Here is a 23,453-nt window from a genome sequence, read left to right as displayed (position 1 = left end):
CGTTTCGGAACCACCGGAACAACGTCCACCGGAACAATCACGGAGGTCGTCTTCCTTCTCCTCCTCTGTTTCAGGTGGCGATGTGCAGGCTCTGAGCTGAACGGGACCTGCGGCGAATGGAACTCTGATCTGTTGATCGCCATGGCCTCCTCGGTCTGACGGGTCCATAATGCCAGGCATTGAAAGATGTTAATTCGGGCAGGAACCTCTTCCACTGGCGAATTCCATTTCCGCTGCCTCCTCTCTGTCCTCATGGTTGGGGAAGCGCCACGAAAATCAATACCGCTGGATCTCTGCTTTGACGGAGTCGTTCTGTCACCTGACACACTCGGGAAACAGAGAGATCCATGTACAGTATTTTTAATATCGGGGCAATCCAACTCAAAATCGTCCATGCAAAGGTCAAAATCCATCATAGCAGTCCAAATACAAAATAAACAAGAAACAAACCAGAACAGACAGGAACCACAGATCGGAAGTGTTGGGTGACATAAAATAACGACTCCGTGACAAACACTAAAACAGACAGGCTTATATACACAGGGAAATGACAATGCTAATGGGGAATAGGCTGAGTGCAATGATTAGTGACAAGGGACAGCTGAGTGCAATGAGGAAACAAGGATCGTGGGGAATGTAGTTCAGAATGTGACAGACACCGTGGGGAAGGAGGACATCTAGTGGTTACCCAGGGAACACAAACCAGACACTGTGACAGAATTGGCACCGCGCAGTGTGCTTTTTCTTCAAATCTTTTCCGGTAAACGTTTTGTGGTTCTGAAAGGCAAATTTGATGATGGCAGACTCGTTGCTCATCTTGCCGCCGCTCTGTGATCACACCAGGCAGAAACTGAAGTGAAGTCACTGACACTGACCTACTGACACTCACTGGCAGCAGAGCCATAGAGATAAATAAACTTTTTTAAACATAACATTTTTCATGCGTTAATCACAAAATTGATAATTCGTTAGCAACACTACATTCATCACATGCACTGTACTACTTTATCTTGATATATAGCTCTTATTACAAAATGTTTATTGAATCTTTATGGCAGATGAGCGTATAGCTGTGGAGTACTTGCTGGCACAGTCTGACAGAGGAGACCTGCTTTCTCCACTGGAGCAATGTAAAATCGCCATGCCAGAGATGCAGGTTGAAGTTCAGGAGGATGAGTGTCTGGATGTCACAATATGTGATGCAGCAGACATCAATTTAGGCACACACACCCTTGGAAGTTCCAGCAGTCATGGTGATTCATTGATCTCACCTCTGGTAATGTAAATTTTCTTGATCATTTTTAATAAAAATTGCATAGGAATGTTAGTTTTTAGGAGCAATGAATGATTTGCTTCATAATTAAACTTTCTTTTAATTAAAATATTAATAATAGTAAACTTTTGTTTAGCATAAAATTTGAACAGTCAATTTTGTAACTGAAGTTTATTCTTCTCTTAAAAATGTTTAAAAATAATCTAGGAAACCAGTGTGCCAAGTGGTGGCTCTTACAGTCCTGACATTGAAGACATTTCCTGTGCTGGGCCCAGCAGACCAGCTCCGGTAAAGTTTCTAATACTTGATGCTTGTAATTTGTGAAGAATGGTTTATCAAAGAACTGTTAATAAATTATTTCATAATGCAGGATTCTGTCATTGTTTCCATTTTCAGGACAGTAGATGTGATTCAAGGGGTGTTCCTGGATGGGAGGCAGTGGATAACCTGGCAGGGTACCTCGTCAGTCTTAACCGCACAATCACTGGTTTATCAACCAACGAGATAGCGGAGATCTTGCGGTTGTATTAGTATTTGCATGCCATTGATCAGTCCCCCTCCAAGTATTCCCTTAAGTGCAAGAAAAAGACATTGGAAGTTCCTTGGAGAGCTTCTGGGAAGCGTAGTGGCTCAGCCCCCGGTCAGCAAGCAGCTGAGAGGTGAGTTAAATTGTAATGCACCGGTGTTAAATTTGAGTCTTGTTGAATGCTCCCTGTGTAATTTACTTCCTTTCAAAAGGCTAAAATACTTTAGGAAACTGTTTTGATGAGATCCAGGATAGATCATAAAGTCTATCCCTCATTTCCATAAAATTCAAAAACATAATCAGTCTATATGTTTACAAAGCTATAATGAACCATAGAATACTTATCATACATAATACAATCATGCATCTTTTTATTCACAGACTGTTCATGACTCATGGTCAGGCTACCCAGAGACCTGATGCCAACAGGGTTTCAGAATGTGTCGCACTCAAGCTTCTGAAGGAATTTAGGGAAGCCAGAAATAGGCCTAAAGACAACAAGGGCAAAACCTTTCCCATTCCTCAGGCAATTGTGATGATGTATAGCCACATCAAGCAGCTGCTTGAAGACTGCAGAGAGCTACTGGACAAGACCAACTTAGTACTAGTTACTGTAACAACTACGGGAATGAACCAAACAGAATTGAAGCTTTTAGGTGATTTTGTTCATACATAATCCCACAAAGAGTCTTCACAATCCCAGACTCAAATCACAAACCAGAGCCATAACTCACCCAGGCTCCAGAGAGTCTGTAACCAAAGACTTTTATTGGTTAACTGAAGGAAGAACTGGTCAACGTTTGATAGTTTTGCAAGATGGATCAGTTCAAGAGATGGTACTGCTGACCCCTGCGACTAACAGACCCCATCTTGGTCCCATGAGAGATGAACAAAACCTCTTTTCAGCAGGAAATACCCATGACCCATGACCTCAGGGTATTTCCAAGCCCATACACTTTACACACCAAAAGACTTTACATATCAAAATCCATAAAACTCATTCAAGAACAATTTTCAATGGACTTATGATCAGACATCACGCAATTACAGAATTCTATGTTGTTTTACGTGTGTTGTTTCACCAGTGTGTTTTAGTATACTTTGATCCCATATAATTCATGTAATTGTTGTAATGATTAGGTGTGTGAATGAAAGTGTGTACTGTTTCATATCAATGCTATCTTACGAACACAACTAGCAAGATGGCTGGAATTAAATCTGTGTAAAATGTTTCATATTCTGATAATTAGAAATCTTGCCTAAACTGTTGCATCTGGTCTTCAATTAGAGATCCCCCAGGGAAGACATGATTTATGACTTTGCAAACAAAGAAGCAGTCAGGATATTTGTAGGAGTAACAAAACCTTTTTGTTTTAAAAAACCCTTTAAAAACCAGCGCAGAGCGTTGGGGGGAAGGTTGGTTCGTTCAAAATGTTCTGATAGAGAAGAGCTCTCAACGAGTGCAGAACAAAGACGGAGACGGCAGACGATGGTTTTAGTAACCATGTAACGTTAACAGACGAGCAGATCAACCCAAATTAAGATCAGATGGGTTAGATTCAATTCCAGTCATCTAGCTCCTTTCCGTATCTTATTTTCTTTCTTTCTTTTGTGTTATTCTTCTTTTCCGATTTAAAGTCTCGGTTTTAAGTTAAGTTTTGCTGCAAAGTTTCGTTCCACGATTCACGGCTGCAACGCACGCTTTCAACTTCAAAGACCTTCAACCATCCGGCATCCACGCCACAGACATCTATCCAGGCACGAGGAGACCATAACCAACGAACGAACCCCTTTGACGCTGACCAAAGGAACCCTCAAAAGGAACACAAAAGCAAAGACGCAAGTACCTCCAGACTAAAACCGAACTGGTGCATTGATATAAATTTAATAACCTGTCTAAGAAACGATAGAAGGGTTAAATTAATGATTGATGGTTCGTCCAGGTCATGTCTTGAGTGCATATAGAAATTCGGAATTTTCTTCCTCTTACCCTTAAACTCATTCTTTCCAAACTCATTCTTTCTTTATTTCTTTCTTTCTTTCTGTAACTAGTATGAATGTGTGCGTATGCGTGTGCGTGTGTTTGTGTTAGATATTAGTTGTTAGAATAATCAATAAAGTCTTGTTTGTGTTAGTTATGTGTTAGTATATAATCAATAAAGTATTGTTTGTATTTGAAAAGAGATTACTCGCGTGTGCTTATCAAATTTATTGTCTTGAACTTCGATCTAAGTTACCGATGCTTTTACCCGTGATTTATTTCTTAATTTATTGTTAGCTGGGGATTAATTCTTTCTTGGCCAGGAAGATATTATATTTCCTAGAGTTAATACTTGTTTATGCTTTCTGTTCATTGGATAAACTGATAAAATTATCATACTATTGATTCTGCTACAGTAAATTCTGAAAATAATAAAAAATAATTAAAATATTAATTATTGATCATAATCCGTTATGAATAATAATTAATTATATTTATACGTGGGCGTATAAACGCTGCATTACTATAAACAACACCACAGTGTCTTCAAGGTGATTTGGATTTAAGCTTCCTAAATTCACTTCAGTAAAATGAAAATTTCTATTCCTATGATGAACGTCTGCACTTCTTCAATAATAAATCTATTGAACTATTCTCAATTCAACATGTATTTGTATATAACATACATTAAATGTATACATTGTTTTCAGACACTCATTTTGAAACTTGTACCTTTTTATGTCTGCCAAAAAAAAAGGATTTAAAAAAAAAAATTGGTAATAAATGCATACATTGTTTCACAAAATCTTTTCAGAAATTCAGAATGTTACGGTTTAGAATACGTTATTGCTTATTACGCAGCTCTCTGAAATGCTTGATTCTGATTTGTCAGTTGAGATATTTGTGGCTTTAGCTTATTCACCGTATCCCCCAGAGTTAGATAAGTCCACACATACCCTTTTCATCTCCGTGCGTGCCGTAACTCTGTCTGACGCACACACCGCTAGCCTAGCTTAGCACAAAGACTGGAGGTAAATGGCTCCAGCTAGCATACTGCTCCCAATAAGTGACAAAATAATGCCAACATTTTCCTATTTACATGTTGTGATTTGTATAGTCACAGCGTGTACAAATAACAATGTCACATGAGACACAGCCATCTTCTAACCGTATACATACTGGTAACTATATTCTCAGAAGGCGAAGCACTGCTACTTGGGCGGAGTGATTTGCTCGCGGCACCTGAGAAGCCCTGTGGTGAGGAGCAGAGAGTTCGCTCAGAGTTGAAGTAAATCACTCCGCAGAAGTAGCAGTGCTTCGGGGATACGGTGAATAAGTCCCAAAAAGTCGACGTGTTCCTTTAATGCTGAACTATCCAAGTGATGGATAGTTTTTGAATAGTTTAGTGTACATAGTTTATAAAAACAAATCAGTAGAGATGTTTTGTGAATGTACTGTAGGTAAATCTAAAAATGTCTGTTATTCTTTCCCAGGCTTCTCGACAGACAGAAAAGAACTGACCGGGTCACCTTGCTACAAGGAGTGGAGCTTCCCCAGCCTGTTGTTTTGGCAAAGGAGCCACTGCCGAAGCCTAGAGAGCTACCATCTGCACCTGTTGAACATAGACATGTTGTCATTGAGTTCCAGGAGCCTGAAAATCGGGAGGGTGAGGCAGTTATTCGCCAACGTAAATATGCACGAACTGGAACTGCAGTGTCTTCTATTACGCACACAGACACTGGGCTTGGAGACACGAAACCATCTAGCACAGACTGGCCTGGGGCCCAGCACTTTCCTGGGTGGCATGTCTGGCCTGGGTATTCTGATTTGTCTTTTCCACCATCGCACTGGTCTTCTCCGCTTCGCGTTGTGCCTAACAACGCCCTTCAGCCGTTACTTATTCACGATACAGCACAGCCTCTCGTACCTTATTGCTTACTTATAACTAAATGGTTACTTATTATTATTATTATTATTATTATATCTAGCCATTGAATTGTGTGAGTATGTATGTATTAGGGGTGGAGCCGAACCCGAATACGGTATTCGGAAAGGCACAAATAATGTGTTTTTTACGAATACTTATTTCGAACAAATACTTGTAATTATATATTTGTATTCGGGAACAAGAAAAACTTTATATCAAAAAGCTGCATTTCCTCATGAGACATGGCGACCGGCGGCGCTGCTGATGTGGTGGCTGTAAATCCACTTGTTGATAAGAAAGGAGGAAAAAGACACATACGTCGTTAACATAGCGCGTTTCTTGCGCGTTCAGATTTCAAATGTAGGCGCGCGGCAAGCGCGCTCATAATAGAAGCGAGCGGCGCGCCTATGTCCATGGTTACATAGCAACGACAGACGTACGGGAGAGCAAGCGCTTGTGGAAAGGAGAAAGCGGTGCAAACTGCGCTCTCCATGATGACGAGGAAGTATCAGCAAATAATTAATTGTTTTCTAGCCCTTGCATTAGCTTTAGATATATTTATGGAGATGAGAAATGAAATAAAAAGCCGTCATTATGTTATTAATATCAGTCCATCAGAAAAGCAGTTCTAGGCTTATTCTTGGCTGGATAACTCTTAGCAGGTTTAAAAAGCCCTTTTAAAATTAAATATGAATGCAGTTTTGGATTAAATAAAAGTACAGTCAAGTCAAATAAAACACGTTTTATCTCCTGTATAGTTTGGTAACACTACAATAAGATACTATTCATTAACATTACTTAATGTGTTATCTAACATAAACACATTGAGTGAACAATATATTTTTACAACATTAATTAATGTTTGTGAATGTTATTTAATACAAACACTTGATTGGTCATGTTTGTTCACTTCATTCATTGTGCATTAAATAATGTTAACATAAACAATAATGTAAGTAATGTTAAAAATGTATTTTTAAATTAACCCCAAGGAGAATAATTGCGACAGTATATAACTATTGTTTATTGTTAGGTCATTTTATCTAATGTTATCTAACAAATGGAATCTTATTGTAAAGTGTTTTTAATACTACAGTTTCCATCTTTGTAACCGTGATATACACTTTAATATATGTAAATTTAATCTAAATTAAGATTTGGTACCGAAATTGGTACCGAGAACTGTGGATTTTCACTGGTATTGGTAACGAATACTGAAATTTTGGCACCGTGACAACACTAGTAGCTCTGTTAGCTCGGTAATTTAGACAATAGGCTGTTGACAGAGTAACGTTAACGTAGGTAATGGCTGTTATGTTATTTTCTTTTTAATGACGTTCCTTGTTACATGTTCATTGCTGGATTTATAAAAAAACATCAACCAATATTGCATATCCATAATTATTATAATGGATATAATTAAAGAATACTTACACTATAACGTAAATTAGAAGTGTAACGCAAAAAAAACTGGATTTTTACACCTATTTTGAATTTTACTCGAATACAAATACAAATACAAATACTTTTCCCCCCTCAACAAATACAAATACAGATACAAATACCGGCTGCTTTGCACACCCCTAGTATGTATATATAATGGCTAATATAATGGCATTTATAACTAAATGGTTACTTATTATTATTATTATTATTATTATTAATTATAAATACTAGTTTTATTATTATTCATAATTTATTTGTAATGTTTATTATGAGCATTACATGTAGCTATTTAAATTTGTATTTATAAAGTTATATAGATTTGAGCTTTTATTTGTGAAAGTGTTTTATTATTATTATTATTATTATTATTACATGTAATGTGTGTATTTATTATTATTATTATGTAACCGAATTTGTGGTAGTAAGTGTTTATTATATATGAAACTATTTTAATTTTAATTATATATGTGTATTTATATTTGGATTTGAAACTTAAGATTAAACCATATGTGTCACGTTTTCATGGGCTTTTAGTTGGTTTTCTTCTGTTCTGTTCATGTCTATGATTTGGTTGTCCTCATTAGTTCTTCTTCATCATTAGTTCAGTGTCTTCACCTGTGTCTAGTTTAGTTAATCAGCATAATCACCTTCACCTGTTGTCACCTCATCATCTCTGTATTTAAGTTCCTTCTCTGTCTGCATTCACTTGTTGGTTATTGTTTGTGTTAGAGCACGCTGCTTGTGTTGGCACACTGTTTCGTATTTTGGATGTATTTTGCCTTTTGGAATTAAAACTTGAGTATTTGGTATCGTCACTTGACCTTAGTCGTCTTCTTCAACCTGTCGACGTTACAGTGTGGTAGTAAGTGTATAATAAATAATTGTATTTACATATATTTGTACGTGTATATTTATTTTTTATTATTACATTATAACACATTACATTTGAGCTTTTGGAATAAACTATATTTGTGGAAAGTATGTGTTGTACACTTTTATTCTTTCACATTGTTTGTGATAGGGTAGGTAAAATAGGTCTAAATATTGACTTTTCAATCATTTAAATATTTTTACATTTACATTTATGCATTTGGCAGATGCTTTTATTATCCAAAGCGACTAATATTGCATTTAAGGTACACATTTTACATTCTTATAAGTTCTTGCTTTCCCTGGGAATTGAACCCATGATTTTGGTGTTCTTTTCCCCCTCTTTTTCCCTTCTTTTTCCTTGTTGGTCCAATGGTCCAATGTTGTTGTAGGTTGGATTTTTTTTTAACTGTTTTTAGACAATTGACCAGCACACATTATATGCAATGCAATATTAATCATGAATAAAAAATGGTATTGAGCAGTATTGAAACTTTGAACTTTCACTGTATATTGCAGTGCAGTGCAAGTGAAATTTTGGATTTGGATCGAATTCAAAACTAGAATTATGAAGGTGGGCATGTGTTTGTGTGTCTTGCACTCTACAAAAATATATGAGGTGGTTTTTTCATGTTTGACTTCTACTGGCAAGAAAAAACATGTAGGTAAAGCTTAGATGGAATTTTTCCTATCAATTGAGTTCATATCGCAAACAAATATGTGATAAAAATTGTATTGTTTTTTGCAACTTTAGCCATCATTTAGCAGCTTATGTTGTGTATCTGAAGTTTTCTTTTTGAGGACTGACGAAAAAATTTCAATCATAATGTAATTTTATTAAGCCTAATCTGTACCTTTTTGGTTTGTCACCTTTCCAAAGTGTTGATGCAGCTAGAGAAGATTGTAGCCTTGGGCGACTGGTTAATGATGACCACAAGCATCCACACTGCAAAATGAAGAGGGTCATAACGTTCCTAAGTAATCCTAGTTCAGGATAACTTCTAAACAATGTTTAAAAGATTGAATCATCAAATCATCATCTAAAAGACCAAATCAATTTAAAACATTTTATAGATATACATTATGTGTATATTACACTTACCTCAAGTGTCCTAACACAACCACAGTTCCTTTGTACCTATTATTGAAACTTCTAAAGTCTAAAAATATACATTCTACAACATGTGTCATTGAACTTGAGATCAGTTTGCTTTCTCCAAGTTGAACTAGCTGTTGGCTACAGGTGAATTCAGTCCTGCCACACTTCACTGTTACTACTTCCTCAACTGTAATGGTTACAGCTGTCTTATAGCAGGCAACATACATATGACAGAAATCACAGCCAACTTGAACCCATCAAAAGTAACTTGGATTTAGCCTCAGATACAGGAAACATGTAAACATTGCCACCACATGCATGTCTCCTGTCTCTCACATGTGTCTATGTTGTGTTTGCACTGAAGTAATGCTACTGCTGACCATCTACTCAATAATAATGTTTAACTCATTCTTCAGGAGGACAAACAATCGGATGCCACTGAGTCTTTTGAGGCTGACATCTTCAGAACAACCGAGCAGACTCCTCAGAGTTCGTCCTGCTTCAAGACACAGGTACTAGTTTCTCTCAATGTCTTTCACTGGTTCAGACTTTAGTAATACCATTCCAACAAAAACTCTTCAAAGCTGTCGCTGTTAATATCCCAGAGCTAGCCAAATAAACATCACTAGCAAGTTCTTTTGCTAGTTGTGTTTTGTTATGAGTAAGAAAACTTAAATAAGCATTAAGTTTAAAGTTACATTAACATGCTTTACTTTTAGTCAGCATTTCAGAGTTCTAATGTGTTCCAGGAATATACATTTCATGTGTTTGTATTTAGGTCATGGTCACTTTAAGATCGCGCTGTGCTAAATGTCCTATTACGCGATCCGTAGTTGGGAAGTAAATACTCACGCACTTCATGCGCGTTTCAGCGGTTTGCTCGAGTTTATTTTCATGGCGCTTCAATCGCATCTGTCTACTTCTCATGTCTGACGTAGCATCGTCGGTATGTATACTTTGTTTTGTGAGATTATTCTGGAAGTATTATTCGTTATTTTTGACAATAATTGTAAGTTTGTAAAGTGTAATCTGCCGATGGTTTGAGCTCACGTAGGCTATGCATATATAGCTCTCACGTGTTAATTTGTTACGAGCTGCACTGTAAAGGTGCTATAATGACCAGAATGTAGTTCACATGTATTTCTGTATTAGTGTTAAAATGAGTACAACAAAAATGTAACAGTAATTGTGCAAATTAGCCTTTATTCATGTGTAATTTGTTTTGTGTGTTGCAGTTTCACTATTTTCCTTAACTCCAATAAACCTGTGGAACTAAGAATTAATCTTCAGAGTCTTGGTGTGGGGAAAAAGTTTAGCTGGCCGTCAGGATATTAAGTTAACATATCGAGGACGGGACAAGTTGTACGATGCAAGCTCAAAGGGACATAATGAAATCACTTATGCTATTACATTCTATTTGGCCAAAGATATGCCCATTTACACAGTAGAAAGAGAAGGCTTCAGGAAGCTTCTGAATGCACTGGACAAACGATATGAAATCCCATCATGCACCTACTTTTCACAGGTAGCTGTCCTGCAGCTATATTTTTGTCTTTTTTGAACATCTTCTGTGCTTTTGTCAGCAGTCCCGTTTTGCCGATTGTTTAAACGTCTGTTAAAAGCAGGCTGTCATTTCACCAGCATTTAATAGATATAACAGCAGAAGAATGATAAATGCCCAGTAAGTTCTGCCAGTGACATGAGTGAAGGAGAATTGAATGGGGGAGATATTACGGCAGGCATGGGTGCGTAATTCTGTGTGTGTGTGTGTGTGTGTGTGTGAAAGAGAAAAAGAGAGAGCGCTCCTTTTATTTATTCTCATAGCTAGGCAAACTAAGTGATTATTACCAAAACTTTGTTATGGCAAGGCTAGCAGACCCAAGTGCAGGACTAAGAAAGGGATTAGTTACAGTACATAAAAGAGGAATATTTATTGCAGGGTTAAAAGGATCTAATATTGTGCGGGTGAAGAGCGAGGCAGAGTGAAAATAGATGCGTGCCGAACCGGGTTGGTGGCTGCTGTTCAGAACAGGGGTAACCGTAGCTGAGAGTCCAGAGTGAGAGAGTCTGATCCAGTAGATCCAGAGCAGAATCCAGGAATAGTTTAGCTGGGCGGGGGTCCTGGCGGAGAGCAGACGGGATCCTTAACACTTAACTAAACAATGCGTTATTATGCATAATTCACTTTTAACTTTTATTATAGCAAGTAAATGCTCTTCCTCTACAATTGGCCTAATATAATTATTTAAATGTGTTCATTATATTGTTGAAGCCTACAGTTTAGCCTATTGATTAATGTTAAAATGTAGGCTATATGACTGTTTTGATCTGTAATGAAATTAAGCAATTAACACAGCTGAGGACTTCATTTTGTTTTCCCTTTGATGTGAACTGGAGGTTACGTTCACTGCTGTGAGCGGAGGTCAGGCGCGCGAAAAAAAAAACCCTCCAATATTTAAATCTCAATTTGAAAATCGAATGTTTACCCAACAATGGAATATTCAGGTTCAGCCCTAGTCATTTCCACTTCTAAAAGTACAGTATTGTCCTTGCTATATATTTAAACCATTTGTATGCCACATGTCTGTTTTATTGAAAAATATGAAGATTAAGTGTGGGTTTCCAATGTTTTTGAAATACCATTTGATGTACATAGGTATACATTTATGTATGTGTGTTGTCATTCATATCTTATGTCTTTCTTTGATGTTCTATAGTGCTCACACGATCCAGAACCCTTACCTTCAATGAACAAAGTTGGAATGAATCCTTCCCTGGTGGACTACACAGATTCTGATGAATCTCAGAGTCCAAGCACAAATCATGACCAGTTTAATTCAAGCTGCCAGGTATTGTTTTTTTGAGAATTTGCATGTATTTGTATAGGAATGGGTACCGAAATATAGTATCAATAAGCTCAGACATTATTGGTTCTGCTTTCAGTACCTATTTTTCCCTTGTCCTTGGGTTTAAATGTTAATTACATATCTTTTCAACACTCTAGACATGGTGTCCAACTTCTGAGTTCGAACAAAGCCCCACCCACCAGAGATTCTATTCCAAGGCTGAGGAGGACCAAAAGCATACAGGTAAGCAACTCACAATGTAGAAGATGGATGTACATACTTAACATACTTAGCATCTTGTACGTAACACAAAAGTAATGTTTAATCAGTGTGCTGACTTCGACTTCACTTTTTCTTTTCTGAAGATGAACAGAAAGGTTGAGTTTGCTTCAGATGAGCTTTTTGACCTCACCTCAGACAGCAGTGGAGAGGAATATATTCCTCAGAGTAGTGAGGATTCATCTGAAGGTACAGACACAAGCAAAGTCATTCAACCAGTCAGTCAGAAAGAGAGCATGCTTAGATTTCCAATCCTAGGGAAGTATGCTGACATCCGAGAACTGAACGATGTGTCTTCAAAGCAAATCCTTAACAGAGGACGCTCACCTTCAAGAAGAGGGGGCAACTCTGGTATGAGACATAAAAGGCGATGTTCAAGCAGTTCAAGACGTGCATCCTACCATACAACACAAGCAAGTAGTGGTCACTCAACAAAACGGAGTGGAGGGGGAGACCCTGAATCTGTATTACAGAATACAACACCTGATCTGGAGAAAGATCTTCCTAACAGTGCCTCTTCCCTCCACACAGAAGAAGAAGTAGCTGATGGTTCACTTTCCATACCTGCTGTCTGTAAAAAGGAGAATGGGTCAAGAATGTACAACAAAAAGCAATACTGTTTGTACTGTAGGGTGGGATTCGTAAAAATGGCAAGGCATTTGTAGCATGCTCATAAAGATAAACCAGAGGTTGCACAGGCTCTGTCCTTTCCAAAAGGCTCCAAAGAAAGACGAATGCATATGGAATATTTGAGAAACAGGCAACTTTGCACACAATGTGGATGTATTAAATGCTGGTGTTGGAAATCTTGTTCCTCGCAAGCAACCAAGGAAGGATTGTCAAGCACAGAATTTCCTGCATTGTATACATTGTCATGGTTTCTTCACAAAGAACGTTCTTTGGCGGCACATGATGATCTGCAAGTTCAAGCCGAGTGTTCCACAAAAACCTGGCAAAACTCGTGTCCAGGCCCTCTGCGCATTTGCTGCACCTCCACCACCTAGTGTCAAGGTGGAATTTTGGAAGCTGCTAAACAACATGGTTCAAGATGAAGTTTATTCTGTACTGAAATCGGATGTCTGTATCATGGAGTATGGTGAGCATTTGTATAACAGGCTTGGATATGATGTTGGCATACATCCGTCAGAAACTGAGAGAGCTAGGAAGGCTTCTGATATGCTCAAGAAAAAACACTTCCTTGAAGACCATTAAAGATCACATCAAACCTGCCAAGTTTATGCAAGTTGTGGAATCAGTAAAACACCTAGCAGGCTATGACAGTAAAACCCATGCATACAGGTGCCCAAGTCTAGCTCTCAAAATTGGACACAACTTGACGAAGATTTCAATGCTTCTTGAAAGTCGTGCAAATGTACAGAACGACTACAGTGCTGCAAAAGACGCTCGTACATTCCGCAGAGTGTATGAAACCAGATGGAACGAACTGATATCAGCCGCATCACTGAGAACACTTCAGGAGTCTAAGTGGAATACTCCTCTGTTGCTTCCATTCACAAAAGATGTCCAGACTCTCCATTTGTATTTGGATGTGCAACAACAAGATCTTCACAGTAAACGGTCTACAGAGGCATCCCCCCAGACGTGGGCAAAACTGGCAAAGGTCATTTTGGCACAAGTCATTTTGTTCAATCGACGAAGAGCTGGGGAGGTGTCAGAAATGACCCTTTCTGCATATGTATGTCAAAATCCATCAGACCCACATGAAGATGTGGATGAAGCCCTCTCAGATCTAGAGAAGAAACTCTATCAGCATTTCGGCAGGATTGAGATGAGAGGAAAAAGGGGAAGAAAAGTTCCTGTGCTTTTGACCCCAGTGATGAAGCAAGGACTGGATCTGCTTGATCTGCTTTGCCAAGGTCTGTGGTGCAAAAAGTCCTGAAAGTCTCACTTCTACGCAAACAAACAGGAACACTGTCTCAAGTTCTCAACCTCAGTAATACAGAGCTGGATCAGTTAGCGGATTTTCTTGGCCATGATATTAGAGTGCACCGGCAGTTCTATAGACTTCCTGAAGGCACCCTCCAACTTGCAAAAATTAGCAAAGTCCTCATGGCTCTGGATCAGGGATGCCTGGCAGAATTCAAGGGCAAGACACTGGATGACATCAACATTGATCCCGAAGGTACTTATTATTAGGACTGTCAATTAATTAAAATATTTATTGTCCATAGTTAACTCGCGATTATTCGCAGATTAATAGTGCATTTTTTTATCTGTTCTAAATGTACCTTAAAGGGATATTTTTCAACATGACATGTTTTTATGTTTCTGCTTGTCAAGTTGCTAGCAGCTGGTTTTAGAACAAAGATGTGACCTGTTTCAACAGCAATTCACAAAGTTATCTTGCACACAAACTCTGTTTCTGATTCTATACAAAAAGCCACGGTCAGAACAGATGCATGAAGAGTCGTTGCTATGGAAACGATACGCTGTCTGGTACTGTTGCAGCGGTGTAGGTTTTAGAAAGTTGCAGACTGGTACGTTGCCGGGAGTTGCAAGTCACGAATCTTTGGTGTGAACTGGCCCATTTCTGCTCAAGGAGGTTTGTTTCTGCTCGCCATACACAGCGGTACTGCTGCACCTCTTCGACGGTCATAATTATTACATCGATTCGTCGAGTAATCATATGAAATACTTTTGCTTGGCGGCAACACAAACTCATGGCCCAACCAGGCGGAGAACAATAACAACAAACATACATGTATACAAAAAAAATTGTGCCTTTAAAAGGAATTTGCGTTAATTCGTTATCACGTTAACTTTGAAAGCCCTACTTATTTAATTTTTCTTCACAGATTTCAACATGAACACTTAATGTCTCATACATGTTTTTCTTTGGCGTAATTGGGAGCGTGTCAGGATCGAATGAATTACATTGTGTAATTACATTTCACTAACAGTCATTCTTTTCCCTCCTACCTCCTCCATTACTTAGATACTTTTACCTAAATATTGATTAAAATATGTATCTGAAACAATGAAATAAAAGCTATAGATACTGACTTTGACACACCTTTTTTTTCTAGCTACTTGATCCAAATACTTAAGGTCCTTGTTCAAAAATCTTTATTTGATAAACTGTAATTACTGATGTAATATGAATGATTAACTTGGGTAACGCTATTACTGAAATATACATGTTCAGTTACAATGAAGACATCTCACACCTTGTTGGAACTACAGAAACAGTGTCTTAGAGTGGAGCTTCCGCCCAAATTGTGAATGTGAATTATCCACATACATTTTTTCACTTTTGCATCACTAGCAGACTGTGGTGGACAAAACAGAGTTCAGTCAACAAGCACAGTAGTGGAGCGGCTAAGTACTTATGTTTGGGAGAATCGTTCAGTTTATGATACAAGCGTGAAAATTGGCATGAGCAGTCTCCATGGGTCACTTGACAAGAAAATTGTCCGAGCCACTTGAAATTTCAAAATGGCGGGCATTTTTCAAGATGGCCGACACCTTAGTGGAGCAGTTAAGTGATATAGTGGTTTATTTGGAGATACAAGCATGAAAATTGGCATGAGCAGTCTCTGTGGGTCACTTGACAATAAGCCACCTACAGCTACTTGAAATTTCAAGATGGCGGCCATTTTTCAAGATGGCCACCACCTTAGTGGGGCAATTAGGCTTAAGAAATCATTTAGTTGGTGATACAAGCATGAAAATTGCCATGAGCCTAATTGCTCCACTAAGGTGTAGGCCATCTTGAAAAATGGCCGCCATCTTGAAATTTCAAGTAGCTGTAGGTGGCTTATTGTCAAGTGACCCACAGAGACTGCTCATGCCAATTTTCATGCTTGTATCACCAAATAAACCACTATATTACTTAACTGCTCCACTAAGGTGTCGGACATCTTGAAAAATGGCCGCCATCTTGAAATTTCAAGTAGCTGTGGGTGGCTTATTGTCTAGTGACCATCAGAGATTGCTCATGCCAATTTTCATGCTTGTATCACCAAATAAACCACTATATCAATTAACTGCTCCACTAAGGTGTCAGCCATCTTGAAAAATTTAAAATCTTGAAATTTCAAGGGGCTCGGACAATTTTCTTGTCAAGTGACCCATGGAGACTGCTCATGCCAATTTTCACGCTTGTATCATAAACTGAACGATTATATCACTTAGCCGCTCCACTACAGTACTGTTATGAAAGTTTGAATGCTCCATTAAAAAATGCCCAGATTGGCCTTGATACTGATTATATATTTAGGATCGGCTTGGGCCATCTTTTAATTTACTGTTGTATGACTAATACGTCTTAATTTTTATTTTCTGCATTTTGTGTTTTTCTGGTTTTCAGAGAGTCAGGTTACAACTACTCAGAGGGAAGAGAATGACACAGCAGTGCCAGATGTCAGTCATAGCGATGCTGCACCACAGCAGAGCATGTGAGCGGAGTGGAGCGGGAGCGGGCGGATCTTGGACAGAGCGCAGAGCGGCATTTTTAAAAGGACGGAGCGTCGCCTTATTTCCCGCTCCAATTTCGCTCCGCTCACACCACGAGTCTGAAGCATGCTCAGTCAAACCTAAACCAGGATCCATCTGTCTTGCACAGTCATCAACAGTAGACTATTTTCAGTCAAAACTCGGCTCAATAATGGAGTTCAAAAAGTAGGCTACTTCAAAAAGGAAAATGAGAAGTCATACAGGTCAGGTGTACTATTAATATAACTAACTAACAATGATAATGTGGTACAAGAAAACGAATGTGGAGACATCGTTTCAGTCAGCAAAGATTCATTTTGGAATCTCAAAAGACACATGGGGGAAGAAAACGCTGGGAAGAAAACAAAAGGTTAGCAAATTGAATAGGTAACTTGTAACAAAGTGTAAATTAAATATAGCGTAATATTCAAACAAATTCGTTTTTTCATTCAAGTAGACCTAATGGTTCGTTTTATTTAGCCGAATTTGTGTCGTCCGTAATAATATTTATATTATTAGGCCCATTTATTCGTTTAATTTTACAGCAGTTTGTGTGTATGGAAGCCAATTTAAATTTTAATCGTGCGCGTTGCGCAGAAGTTCACTTATCAAAATTCTGGCCTTATGGTTAATTTACTTTTAAAAAATGTATCATATTTTTGTTTATATAATTTTTATTTATATTATTAGGCCCATTTATTCATTTAATTTTACAGGACTTTTTGTGTAGGCTATATTCCTTCTTACATAGGCCTGTAATTTGAAATAAAACATTTCTATTTGAAAAATGTTGTTGTTACTCATTAGTTCTTTAGGAGGTAAGGCTGTGGTCTAAGCTAAAAGTGATATACATGTAGATTTTTTTTCCTTTTTTGGAGCGAGCGGGGGGCAAACCTCGTTATGCGCTGAGCGATAATGAGCGGAGCGGCCTGATGTAGCTTTGAGCGGGGAAGCGGAGGGGTGAACAGTTCCGTGAGCGATGAGCGGAGATTCTCACCGCTCCACTCCGCTCACATGCTCTGCACCACAGCAGGGCACCATAACACCTCCACAAGCCTTGCATCACAAGTCCCAAAAGAGGAATAAAGGTTAACTTTTTAGATATCTCAAAATTATTTACATTTTGATCAATATGCCCTTCGTCTGTTTCATATCAAACTTTGTTACTGTATCTTAAAGATTGACTGCTAAAAACTGTAATGTTTATGTGCCACATTATTTGTTTGTTATAACCAACCTGTACAGGTCGTCAGCCTTTCAAGAGAAGGATGTGGGAGAAAGAGGAGATCCTCGCTGTCGAAAAGCACATGATGTCCTTCATCAGAATCATCACTTCATGCCGTGTTCCAGGAAAAAGTGACTGTGATAAGTGCCTTGAACTGGAGAAAGTAGCACTTAAAAACAGATATTGGCTGGCCATTAAGTTCTACATTAAGAATCGAATCACAGCTCTCAAGAACAAAGTTTTAAATGTTTTGCACAATCATCATTGTTTGTTTGTTCTATATTCATGGTGAGAAAAAATATTTTTTACTATAAAAACTTACAAATATATTTGATTTAACATTGTTAAAAAGTTTCTCACAGGTTAAAACCAGCACAATCTACTAAAACATGCTTTAATGATAAAGAATTGACAGAAAGAACATGTTTCACAATTGTACCAACCATTTACATTGGTTCAAACATGATTCATATCCTTATTTGTGCATGGATAACATCCTATTGTACCTCATTCCCCTTTTAAACACCCATTTGTATGATACTTTAAATCAAGTAACAGGAAAGCCTGTCATTTTCTTCTTAAGGAAATCAAAATTAAGAATGTTTTTTTAAGAAAATATCTGAGTGCCTAAGAATTTTTCAAAGAACAATTTATCTTAAGAATTTTCTTAACTTCTTTCTTAAAAAGATTTTCATTAATCCAGCCCAATATACTTTCAAATAAAGAAAAACAAATTAAATAAAAAATCTTATAAAAAAGCAGTCAAAATAATAATAACATTATAACTCAAATAACTAAAATCAAAGAAGCCTATGTAAATTACATAGTGTGTTGTATTTTTTTATTTTCACAGGCCAACAGAGGAGGAGAGCTCATCGGCGGCCCCGTGAGCGGTCACCGGATGGTCCGTCGGAGGTGGAGCAGCGACTTCTTGCGCTCCTGTCGCAACCTCCGACGCGACCTCCAACACCCCCACCGCCACTCCCACCACCACTAACCGCAGACGAGCACTTCCTCCTATGCCTTCTGCCTTTTGTACAGAGCATGCCGCCTCATCTTAAGGAAAATTATAAATTTAAATGATATACTTATGCAATGGAAAACTGTGCTAAATTTGGAACAATTTTGCTCATCTCCAGCATGCCCCGCGCCCCTCACAGCAGGTGCCTCTCTCCCTTCCGAATACCTCATGAAGTTGTGGAGAACACACGTCGCCTTCACACACTTCTCCGCAACTTCAGGGTGGACCTCGATGAGGCGGCTGTACATCCTCCATTGTGAGGAGAGGATGCCAAAGGCGTTCTCCACCACCAGCCTGTCACAGCTATGTTGGCAGTCACTACCTGGGCGACGATCTGGCACACTGTGGAGACACCAACCCTGTAGCTGAACGCTATCGTCCTGAATGAGTCCCCAGTGACAAGAAACCTAGAAAACATTGTTATAAATATTATTACAAGTACACTTGTAGTTACATATTAAACTATACAATCAACAGGTATACTATTAAATGGTTTATGGTATATTAAAATGCCAATAATCAAGCACTACATATAGACAATAATCAAGCACTACATATTGCTTACAGATAGAGATATTTAATTTCTAGGTTAATGTCTAGGTTATAGCAGTTAACTCAGTATCACTAGAAAGATCACTGTGTTTATACAGAGAAACATGACAGTGTCACGTCTGCCAAGAGAATATTTTAATGTCAGTTAACTGAGTATCAGTTTAAAAAAACATTGATAGCATATGTTAGCATATTGAATATACTGTATTTAAAATATCATATACATTTACTAACCGAAGACAGATGGACAGGCGCTCCGCAGCTGGGATAAAGCGCCTGTAGTTGGTGTCCTGGAGGGTGATCCTCGCTCTGATGCGGGACAGCAGGTCATCGAACTGGGCGCGGGACAGGCGGAAGTACCGCTGAAAGCGGCCGTCATCCAGGCGCAGCTCCTGGAGCAAATGACGATGATCCCTACGCCGCTGTTCTGCTCTCCAGAGCAAATACAGAGCGGTGACTCTCTCGATAAATGACAGATCAACAACAGACATCTTGTAAAAAGATGTAACACAAATCTTGGACACAAATCTTTAGATCTTCAAGATCTGTATTGGTCTACTTATTACTTAATCCCATATCAACCTCAACCACTTGAACAATACAAGGAGAGACAAGAAACTGCACTTTCAAATAAACAATATACAATTGCATGAATTATTCTTGAATTGACCAAAGTGTGTAGAGGGAGAAGGTTACATTAAAAATATACCTTTTAAAAATGTATGTTAAATATACAGAATTGTTCTATAGTCTAATGCAATTACATCAGATTTTACTTTAAATTACAGAAGAATTAAGAGTAATCCCTTTAATTAAATTTCAGTATTTAGATTACTTGGTAATTAATTACACCCAACACTGTATAACAGTAATTAAAATGTAAACTTATGCATTGACTCGAGCAACTATTTTCTCCCTAGCTAACTCTCTGTCCTTCGCTGCTGCAGCCGATATTTAAAAAATAATAATAATATGTGTTCGTACTCTCCATATGCTTGCAGAAGCTCATCCAGTTCTGCTGGTGAGAAATACGCAGACCTCTTTTTGTCTGGCGCTATTGCCATGGTGACTCCTAATATTTGCGCTCCATTGATAATGGCTTTTTATAGTTGTGGTGCACGCGCTTAACTCAGAGTCAGTCAACTCAGAGTTGATTGAACTAACTAATTTCAGCTGTTCTGGGTCAGTTCGTCTGCCAGGGTATTATCCAAATCCAGCGGGTACGCAGCAGAGAGCGAGTCGGCGCTTGTCGTAATGTCAAAATGTTCAGGCATGAAAAGAGCACCAAATAGCTCGGTCAGGTGTTTGTAAGCATCCAAACGATGTTGAAGACAGGATGTAAGTTTGTCAATTATGACTAGGGTTTGGAATCGTAAGACATTTTCCGGTTCCGATTCCGGTTCCGCCAAACGATTCCGGTTTCGGTTCCGGTTCCCATTCAATACAAATTATTAAAACAACTAATAAAAAAATAGTAGTAAGGCAAAAATCCTTTTTGTGTTTATTTCTTATACTTGTCAAATGAGTTTAACAGACTGGTAATGTCAACAAATTCAACATATTATTTAGCAATTTTTGCAAAAATAATTAATTTTTCTGAAGGAAAATAAATATTTCTGCATTCTCTAGGATAATTTGGGACCTCTCCTATAGCTTAAGCCTTATTGTATCTCCAGCAGTGGAGAATACCCTCTCAGAAGGGGTAGAATATGATTGAACACACATGTAAGATCTAGACAGGTGAAACATAATATTTCGATTTGAATGATTGATTCATAAAGACTTCACTTCATTACTGGATGAATCAGCGCTCTAGCAGTTAAATAAACAGAACGTTTTGCGGAAGAACATTGTAGCCGGAGCTACTTCTCTATGTTTATTTCTATGACGCGGGTGAGTCACTCAGGCACTGTGCTACTCCGCAGCGGTGCCGGTGTGAAGTAGTCCGAGAATAAACGCTTATCACAGGCTTGCTATAGTGATTCAGGATAAGACAAAAACACGGTTTGAAAAAAGGCATTCATGATGTACTTGCTCATTATATACATTTAAATTCTGAAGCGTATTTTCGCTATTTGAAGCGACTTTCAAAAGGTGATTTACTCAGTTTTGGTTGCTACCGTAGATATCAGTGTTTATTCTCGAACTATAAACTTTTATTTCAGTACTTCTGTGATCATTTGAATATTTGTAACACCGAAATACCGATACTGTGTTGTTGAAAAGATTGTGAAAGTAAAGCTGTTTCATATTGACAACTGCTCTCTCAGCGACAGCGCAAACAGATTTGAATGTTTCAGTGTGAAGTTTTTGTCATTTAGGAATAAGATCGCGTGAGTGTTTGAATCGAGATCGTCTCTCTCTCTCTCTCTCTCTCTCAAAACGTATATGAGTAGCGCGAGTGCTTTCATTACCATTTTAATATTCATGAGGTGACTGAGTGTGAGACGTCGCTGAAGGATAAGCTCCCAGCACTTCGCCCACACATCGGCCCAGAACCGTTTTTGGAACCGAAACCGTTTTGCCCTTTTTTATGCGCCGGATGTCACGCTTGTAACAATGAGAAATGCCGGACACATTCATGGCTGCTCTTTCAAATGCTTCAAAGCCATCTCACTGCGCTGCCACAAACTCATGCAGAGATAAAATAAGACGAGTTGCCGTAAATATGTCTATGTCGTGGCCTGGAACCGGTCTAATACAGTGTTCCAAAAATGCGCCATGAAGGCCATCTCTATAGTGTCCAGCTCGGTGCACAGCGCAGAAGCTTCGCTGCGAGTTTCTCGTTTCTCCTGAATGTCATTGGACATTTTACCCAATGCCTCTCTGACCTGTGCATAGTGTTTCCAAAGTGCCTTACAAGACTCTGCACTCACACTCCACCGAGTATCCGATAGTGATTTTAATGTCATCTTGATGTTAGTATCACGAAAGACCTTTCCCAGCGGTGTGTGGATGATGCGCAAAAAGAATAAAGGGACTGAACTAAATAAAAAAAAACTACCAGCTACTTTGCAACTATCTACAGCGTTAATGCCAACCAAATGTAATGAGTGTGCTGCACATGGTACAAAATGCATTAAGGGATTTCTCCGTTTAAGGTGTGCCTGGACCCCTTTATACTTTCCCGACATGTTATTTGCATTGTCGTATGACTGCCCCCCTACAACTGGATAGGTCAAGCCCAAGACTGTCAACCATAGCCAAAATGTAGTCGGCCAAGCTCTCCCCGGTGTGACTTTCTATTGGTTCGAATGCCAAAAAACGCTCCACCACATGTCCATCAGGATCAACAAAACAAAAAATAAGTCAGTTGATCAACATGAGAGATGTCTGGGGTGGAGTCTACAATTACAGAAAAGTATTTCGCATTTTGAATTTCCTTAGCAATGGTTTGCTTGATTTTCTGCCCCATTAGCTGAATAACTTCTTCACACGTCATTGATGATAAATAGGACACAGTGCCCTTTCCCTTCCACCCAAACTTTCTGATATGTTCTGCTAAAAATGGATCATACTCTGCCAAAAGTTTGAGGATGCCTAACCCCACTAACACAGAACATGTTTTCATTGTTTCCTGTTTCCTGTGTGGCAGCAGCATGAGCCTTAGCAAGACTCAATGAACTTGTATTTTATTATTTTTATGGTTGAACGTCACTTTGGAATAACCATACCTATATTTTTCCAAACATACTTCAAGATACATTTGGATTGTGGATTACGAAAGGTGGATGGTTGACAACTAAAGTGATATTTGACAGATTGTATACAAGGCCTACTCAAGCTGGTCCAGCCTGGTTTTACAAATCAAGCTCTGAAAACATCAAAATGCCAAGAAAAGGTGAGGATGACTCTGTGTCATTGCCTATGGTCCAGGAGATGCTTGAACAACTAAAGACTTATTTTAAAGAACTTCTTGATCAACAAGAGAAGAGTTTTAAATCATGTGTTCA

The 23,453-nt window shown here is 38.5% G+C and overlaps 1 long non-coding RNA gene across 1 annotated transcript in view; it reads right to left on the bottom strand.

The window, feature by feature from the left end:
* Positions 1-23,453, bottom strand: part of LOC311082000 — a 44,689-nt gene that overhangs the window by 14,968 nt on the left and 6,268 nt on the right. The window contains exons 2-4 of the long non-coding RNA XR_014606076.1: positions 19,735-19,932; positions 19,114-19,355; positions 17,940-18,081 (exon numbers count right to left, since the gene is read on the bottom strand). This is a non-coding gene — a long non-coding RNA (uncharacterized lncRNA). The remainder of the gene's footprint in view (positions 1-17,939; positions 18,082-19,113; positions 19,356-19,734; positions 19,933-23,453) is intronic.

The sequence above is a fragment of the Abramis brama genome, assembly GCF_963993115.1.
Source record: "Abramis brama genome assembly, chromosome: 4".
Lineage (NCBI taxonomy): Eukaryota > Metazoa > Chordata > Actinopteri > Cypriniformes > Leuciscidae > Abramis > Abramis brama.
The sequence above is the reverse complement of the archived record's forward strand: the minus strand, read 5'-3'. Positions and strand labels throughout refer to the sequence as shown.